Raw genomic sequence first — 8,181 nt, 5'->3', positions numbered from 1 at the left:
CAAAGACGTGTCAAACATTTCAGCGCCCCGGGGCAAAATTTTTTCTACAGGGCCACTGGGTACAGGTAGTCAGTGCAGATAAGGGCGCCCCCTTACTTTTAAAAAACTACGGCGCCCGGGAGCAATTACCCCCTTTGACCCCCCCCCCCCCTTTAACACGGTTCTGAATAGGCTTTATTTATTAGTTCATAGTTGTAATAGCATAGGAAACCAGTTTTAAGATCAAGAAAATCTTTAATTTGGTGGGGTCAAAAAATTTCAGTTGCTATATAACTTCCACGCAACAAAAATAAGTTACAAATATAGATTATAGATCGCTGTAGTAATAAAAAAATTTAAATTTTATAACTGGCCTCCCCAGCCTTGGAAGTCTGGACACGCCTATGACCTAAACTAATGTATACGAAATAATTTGTGACAATTTGTATTGTAGTGAAACGGAACTAAATGAATATATATATTAAATCAGTTCTAAAAAAAATCTCGGGCAGGATAGTGTAATTTTACTGTATTCAATTTGAATGCGATTGTTGCATTCGATAAAAAACGTTTCTGAGCGGACGAGGGAATCTTTTATTTAATTTTAAGCGTTTAAGAATAGCTTAAGAACAATTTATATAATTATAATTAGGAAATATAAAAACTCAAAAGTCACTCAAATGTTTTGAAAATGTTACCATGTCTAGGTAAGGATAATATAAGTAAACAACCCAAATTTCAAATTTTTACGAATGTTTTTAACCGAATTATAACAAAAAAACTACCAAAATTAAAATGTCATTAAATAGCTCAAAAATGGCTAAAATTTTTCGAACTTAAAACCGTAAGGAACAAAATCCAAAATACAATAAAAAAGATCTCTTGTCATTTTTTATTTGAAGCAGTGCCGTATTTAATTAATATCCCGGCGCAAAAAAAAAAATTTTGGCGCCCCCCTCTATGGGGCCTACCCGCGGAAAATACAGGAGATAGATCCTCATGAACCTTTTAGATATTTTAAAATCAATGCTATTTTTGTGCAGTAGGCACGCCACCGCACACCGCACGAGATAACATAATACGCTGCAGTGGCGTATGTAATGAGGGGTGCCTAGTGGACTACAGCTCCCCCCAAATGTTTCAAAAAACTTAAAAATTATTTTAAACGTTTGTTATATTCAAGGGTGGATTGGCAATTATTTTCGGCCCAGGAAATATGAAACAAACCGGCCCATGAACCGCAAATTTAACTATTTTACCCCCATCCCCTCCCAAAAAAATGCTTTATTTTGCATCAATTTCAGTTCAAAATCATTCAATTTGTTTAGTTTCTAAATAAGTAAAATCTATAATAACTAACATAATTATAGCTATAATAGTTTTGGGCAAGTCACATGATTAATTAGTTCCAACTTGAACTTAAAGTTAGATCTTAATGCATTTTTAATTATATATTTATTTTTTTAATAATTTTTATTTATTCTACAAAATAGAATTTTTTTTTGGTGATTATTAATAATATAGAGCGGTCCAATAAGGACCGGCCCATCGGGAAGATTCCCGATTTCCCGATAGGCCAATCCGCCCCCGTAACATGTCATTTGATCCGATAAATAATATCCGGCGATAAAATAACCGGCATCAAAAATATCCCGTGATAACGATAACCGGCGATAATCAGTTTTCTGGTTTTCGTGTTGTATTTATATAACACACTACAAAACTTTAACACAACTTCAACACATTAACACCTGTAAGGTTTTATTAAACGTTTTTTGACATTATTTTTAATAAAATTAAATATGCCACTCGAATTTGTTATAAGTCAAAAAGGCCAAAAACTTTTATTATTAAATGGATATTTACATAACATACATCAAAAATACGATGAAAAAATTGTGTGACGTTGCACGGAGTACAAGAAATTTTCTTGTAAAGGCCAATGTCATACTACAACAGACAGTGAATTAGGTATTATAATATTATTTTTAATTAAATTCAATTATATATGAATGCAACGTACGAAATTATTATTTACGCGCTGTAGTACGCGCTTAACCGGGTTGCATTTATTTTATTCAATTGTATTTCAATAATTCATTAAAATGTTTTAAGGTTCTCAATATATGGTTCAATGCTTATTATTAAGAGTTAATTATATAATAAATAAATAAATTATAATTTTATAATACGAGAACAATTTATTCATAGCATATTTTTTTATAAAAATAGTCCAGTAGACATATATATATATATAATTTTTGAATTTTTTTCAGAACATTTTTTAAGATTTTTAAGACATTAAAATTCCAGCCTTACTTTATACTTATCACGTATTACATAATACAATATAACAAAAAGTTTCTTTAATGTGGTTTTTATTATATACCTATATATTTTGTTGTATGTTATTAAAATATATACACTAAACAATCTTTTAGAAATAAGAATTATAAATATTATTGCATGAGTATCAGTAAAACATGTATTGATCAATTACAAATAATATCAAATTAATAGAATAAATATCAGGGGCGTATTTATGGGGGGCCGAGGGGGCCCCCTCCGAAATGAAAAACATCATTGTTAAAGATTGTTATTTTTAACATGAAAATATCTTAATGCTGGAAGTTTCCGAAAATTTGTCCCAACACTGAGAATGTTGCTTATATGGTAATTTAAAATTTTATAACTATAAAATATGTTTATTCTTTTAGGAAAATATTTGGTGAATTTTGAGTGACTCTAATAAAAAATTCGTTTATTACAATATAGTTTTTATAATTTTAAAAAATAATAAATCATTAAAAAAATTGAGTTTCTTATTTCTCTGATGATGTAAAGACAGTCGAGAAGACTTATAGTAATTTTTTTCGTAATAGTGTGCTTCCTCCTTCCCTTCCACCCAAAAATCAAATACATAATCGGCCCCCTCCAAAATGAAAACCTTTATACTGATAAATATTATTGTCTTATTTCGTTTTTTCAATGACTTAATTAAGTATACAATTAAGACATATTTAATATAATATAAAATGTTCTTTATTTCTTTATTTTGCACTTTTGAGCAGTTATAAAATAATTTGGGTCGATGATATCGCTTGTCAAAAAACGTTTGCCAAACTGTGTGTCAACAATCTCCAGTAATAAACATTCGTTATAAAACCTGTATAATATATATAATATGTAATAAATTATATAAAGGACGTGTAATATATACAGTGGGTTTCGCTTAATGTGATCACTGGTTTATAGAATCAACCAATTATTAGAATCAAAAATGAAAATCCCAAACCAAATTGTATGATACTAATGTTAAATTGACCTTTTATTAGAATAACTAGGTACCGGATAATTGAATCTCTTTTATGAAAAATCTTATCGTTTTTAATGTATTTCAAACTGATCAATTTATAAAACCCATTTTATTTTTGAACTTATCAGTATGACAGTATATCGTTGTACGTTGAATTATGTCATTCAATTTGTGCGTCGTGTACTTGTGTCATTTAGTTAATTCAGTTCATGATCAGACGTGTTTTTTGAAATGTCGACCAAACGAAAAGATTTGACAATAAAAGAAAAAAAAGATTTACTCGTTCGTTATGATAAGTTGAATAAATGTTCTCAAAGAGAAGCCGCATTACCTCTGAAAATTCCCCAACCAACGTTAAACAAAATTTTAAAAAATCGTAAGAAAATAGTTGTAGGTACACGAAGAACAAAATTTGCCCCTTTCTCAAAAACGAAAACGAAATGGACAAAATGCCGATGTAGAAGAATCTTTGTTACGATGGTTTTAACAAGCTAGAAATTTAAATGTACCAGTCAGTAATTCTATTTTATTCAATTCTAGTACATAAGGGACTATCTCTAATAGATTTTTTAATACGCTGCTATCGCCATTTCCTATGAAAATTATATTTTTTTTATGTTTCTATTATTTATTATTGAGTCATAAGTATTTTTATTATATTTAAAATTGAGAGTCGAGTCTGGCGATAACGTTCATCATGAACACACTCTTAGGCTCGCTCCGTTATCAGTATTTTAATTATGTAAATTGCGTTTTCGTTTTCAACGTATATCATATTATGATTCGTTCCGGTAAAAGTCCACCTCGTACGCCTACGTCATCAAAAAGAGTATTATCCAGTACTTCTCCAAATTCTCCTCTTCACGAGGAGAAAAAGACCAAAACTTTCACCTCACCAAACCGTTTCGCTGTTCTCGCCTCAATTGACACTAACGACGACACTGTATTCGATGCGGCTCCACTTTCCTGCGAACTTTCCTAACTCATTGATAAAATTTCTATAAAACTCGATTGAGCGAGTGGCCTTTTAATTTCTGAAGTTAAATTTAATGTATTGATATATTTCCGATATATGCAAGTGTGTGAGTAAATCCCAAGTGTGTTTGTGAAAATTATAATAAAAATATGATATTTCCATATTGTGTGTGTATGTGTGTGTGCTATCTCCCGATCAGCCCATAATTACTGACGCAAATATCCACGATGTGGTCACTATTGTTTTGATTAACTATTTTTATTTAAATTTCCCATAAAATGATTATGTGAATAACCAATTAAATGTAATTTATTTAATTTATCTCACGGGTGTGTTTAATCAATACAGTTGTTCCTTATTGAATTATGTTATGTGATATTTTGTGTGTTATCCTAATAATTATTAATTTGTTTCCTGATTCAATTCAATGTAGGTGTGACGTTTGTGTGATAATGTGTATACCTACATTTTATTAATCCATTTATTTTATATTTAATACATTTAATTCATTAAATGTCTCGTAACGTAGAGTGATCATAGTATTATTGTTATCTAAGTACGCGAGACACGACAGGATGGAGAGCTATGCACAAGGGACATGTCTGGGGATTTTTAGTATGTCAGTCAGTAAGCTATGGACTGATTGTGTACCAAAATTCAGCTTTCGAGGAATTAGTTTCAATCTTTGTAAGTTTTTTTTCTCATTTGGCTGGAATAAAATGAAATGTAGATAAGAACCTACTGTGTCTTGTTAGTAATTCTTAAATAACAGTGGCAATTTAACTCTGTCCATAGTAGCTCCTCCCGAAAATATTTTCTGTGTACGCCACTAATACGCCGTATTATTATAAATAACTTAAGTTTATTGACATTATCACAACAAATTTGGGAACTAATATTAGATATATTAATAATATTCTGGATCGCTGATAGCTATATTTCTATAAATACATTAATAATATATATTAATAAATTAAATACATTAACATTAATTCATGATACTGGTGTTATGTGCACCACAGCATATTATTATTATACTTATTATTATTATTATTATTAAGTATGTATATGTTAATATGTGGGGACAAATGCTGACTATGCGTTTGTCCATTTTATACATACACGCCTGACCACCCGTTATCGAGCAGTCAGTCGTGTAACAACCAAGCAATTGTAAAATCGTTCTTTCTATATTATAATTTTCAGTGACTCAATAAAATAAATACTTTTAATAAAATTGTTGAATTGATAACTTCCTCGTGGTGTTTTTTTTCTAAAGTGCGAACTTAAAAAACGTTACTGTAGTGCCGACGGACTCTACCGAGGTTACCCGATCTGGCATATAGCACTGGTATTAAAAACGAAAAAAATAATAATTTCAAAATGATTTTAAAAGTTCAATAATTCACAAGTGAGCAAATTTCTGACCACAACATTTTGGAGCCCCCAAAAAATTGGCACCCGGAGCAGTTGTAGCCAGTGCCCCCCCCCCTAAATGCAGCCCTGATTTGAAGCAATATTTCTGGTAAAAAACATCATCCGTATTTATTTAATATTATAAAATCGTGAAATCATGAAAATCGTACGTTTTTCTCTTTTAACCGCTTTTATTTCGAGTACCGTTTCGAAAATCGAAAAATGACCTCCCTAAAGTACCGGCTCAAGAATATTACCTGTCAGAAATGATGCTACACTCAGTGGTTAAAGTGGGAAAAATTTTTTGGAGGGACTATATTCATCAAAAATTGAGGAGCGTTCCTCTATCTAATTCTAAATCTTACTAATTTTTTTTAGGAAACCCATGAGGTCTAAACCTCTTCTGTTACACATATATGTTCATAAAAACTTTATTTTCATAGGATGTAAAAACAAATTTCACCCTAAAAAAAATAATTCCATACATATGTCTGCTCAGTGAAAATAAATTGAAATACATAGTAGGTAATGTTTAAAAAACTTAACTTAAACTTAACAAAACTAAAAAGAAACAATTACTAATCTTGCTAGTGTTGGTCAACGTACACAGTAACAAATACGTACATTGTACATAAGGTGTGTACTATCTATAAGATAGTGTCTACCACAATTTAATATTTATAATTTTTATAGTTACCATTCTTTTCTGTTTATTTATTCTAAATAATAGTCGATACCACTATCACTTTAATTTTAGAGCTATGAGTAATTAACGCTCGGGGATCATCTATAATTAGACACAGCGTCAATTAAATTAATCCATGGTATACATCTAGTAGCTAGGTACAGGAGCGGATTGGCCTATCGGGAAATCGGGAATCTTCCCGATGGGCCGGTCCTAGTTTGGGCCACTCTATATTATTATATTATTACCAAGGCTCGGGACTTATAGTACTAAGAATCATAAATATAAGCACTTAAAAAAGCGCTTAAAAACATCATTATAAGCACTAAAATAAGCATTTAAAAAATTTGAAACTAAGCAAAAATATTTATTAAAAAAAAAAAAACTATTTTTCTCTTATATTTCTCTGTTCTTGATGTTCTATTTTCAGCGTTGGAATATCTTTGTTAACCATACACCGATGCCTTAGACGGCGATGAACTACATGACAACGTAGATAAAATGAGAATCATTTTTAAATTTTAATTCTATCAAAAACGACTTTACAGGAGAAAACTATAAAAATTAAAAAAAAAAACTGGTCAAATAAGCAAAAATAATCAGAAAAGCTGGAAATAAGCATTTTTTTGAAAAATCGCTGAAAAAAGCAAAAAAAGGCACTTTCAAATTTCATAATTGTACGTGTTATAACTTGGCATACACTTCTATAGCACTCTGCTACATTTTAAGTTAATCCATAAAAATAAGCAAATGCTTTGACTCCCGAGTCCTGATTATTACCAAAAAAAAGTTTTATTTTGTAAAATAAATAAAAATCATTAAAAAAATAAATATACATTCAAAGATGCGTTAAGATCAAACTTCAAGTTGGAACTGATTAATCATGTGACTTACCCAATACTACTATAGTTATAATTATAGTAAAGTTATTGTAGATTTTACTAATTTAGGAGTGAAACTAAACAAATTTTGAAATGGATGCAAAATAAAGCATTTTTTTTTTGGACGGGCTGGGGGGAAAATAGTTAAATTTGCGGTTCATGGGCCGGTTTGTTTCATATTTCCTGGGCCGAAAATAATTGCCAATCAGCCCCTGGCTAGGTAAGACAGAAATTTGAATCTTAATCTAATGTTTTGGTATGCGAAATTAAATTTGGCATATTTGGAATATTTCAAATTATTATGCATATTTTAGCATTTTTATGAAATATAATTCATATATAGAAAAAAATATACCGAAGTTGATTATTAATATTATTTATTACTTAGCGACATGGACATGCCATTGTAATTCCGTGAATTGTACAGTTATATAATTTGATTTTTGTGTTATAATAAAATAACATTAAGTTTGCTAAAAGTACCAATTCGATAGTAACTCTCCAGGTAACTTAAAAAATATTATAAAAATCCACTATAATTGTTTGATTTGATTGATTTTCATTTGTAACTTTTTGTTTAGACGAGTAAGTGTTCAAAATATAATCTAATTTCAATACAATATGTAGTTCCATACAGTTCAATAAAATATATAAAATATAGTTAACATATTTTAAAGTATATTTTTTGTTAAATATTAATTATTTAATGAACTGTATACATTTTAAAATTAAATAAATTTAATAAATAATAAACATGCATTTTTGTTTGCATATTTTTGCATATTTTGAGTGCATATTTTAATGATAACCATCGCATAAATGCATGCATATTTCATACATTTTTACTGCATATAATTCCGGACCCTAATAATAAGTATTGTTTATTCAATATTATATTTTAGTGACTAATGCCATTAAGCGTTCACCT

Source organism: Sipha flava, unplaced genomic scaffold (assembly GCF_003268045.1).
Source record: "Sipha flava isolate LNK unplaced genomic scaffold, YSA_version1 0_pilon_pilon, whole genome shotgun sequence".
Classification (NCBI taxonomy): Eukaryota; Metazoa; Arthropoda; class Insecta; order Hemiptera; family Aphididae; genus Sipha; species Sipha flava.
Note: the sequence above shows the minus strand (reverse complement) of the source record.